Here is an 801-nt window from a genome sequence, read left to right as displayed (position 1 = left end):
TCCACAGGTTATTTTGGATTTTTTTTTTTTTTTGATTTTTTTTTTTATGGTATACATCAAAATTAAATAGATTTAAACAAGAACCTGTAAATGATTATCCATTTATTGAAAATAACAGCATAAACTAAAATACTGGAACCCCTTTGGGCAATAACCCAAAATATTCTGAAGATAAACCCCATTAAAAATTCAAACACTGCTTATCGTATATGTTCTATATTATTTTGTACCATCTCAATTATTTAATAAATTATATTATCATTTCATTTTTTATCTTTATCTTATTTTATCATATATATTCCATATGGTTATTTATGTATCAATATTTATTTACATTCATTATTTATTTTTTTCATTTCATTATTTTTCCCCATTTATTCTTGTACTTTTCATTATTGTCATTATCAATTTTCTTACATTAATTTTCATTTCTTTAAATTTCATTATAATTAATTTCATTTTCATGGTCTGTCTTATATGGTCTTCATTATCATGGCGTCATTATCATGTCTTCATTTTTATGGTCTGTCATTACTGGTCGCATTATCATGGGCTGTCTTACATGGTCTGTCATTCATGGTCGTCATTACATAGTCTTTCATTATCATGGTCTATCATTATCATGGTCTATCATTATAGGGTCTATCATTATCAGGGGCTATTTTTTAGGGTCTACATTATCAGGGGGTTTTCATTATCTGGCTATCATTACATGGTCTCATTATCATAGTCTTTTATTTCAGGGTCTATCATTATCATGGGTATCATTATCAGGGTCTATCATTATCAGGGTCTATCATT

Source organism: Penaeus monodon, unplaced genomic scaffold, assembly GCF_015228065.2.
Source record: "Penaeus monodon isolate SGIC_2016 unplaced genomic scaffold, NSTDA_Pmon_1 PmonScaffold_443, whole genome shotgun sequence".
NCBI classification, from domain to species: domain Eukaryota; kingdom Metazoa; phylum Arthropoda; class Malacostraca; order Decapoda; family Penaeidae; genus Penaeus; species Penaeus monodon.
The sequence above is the reverse complement of the archived record's forward strand: the minus strand, read 5'-3'. Positions refer to the sequence as shown.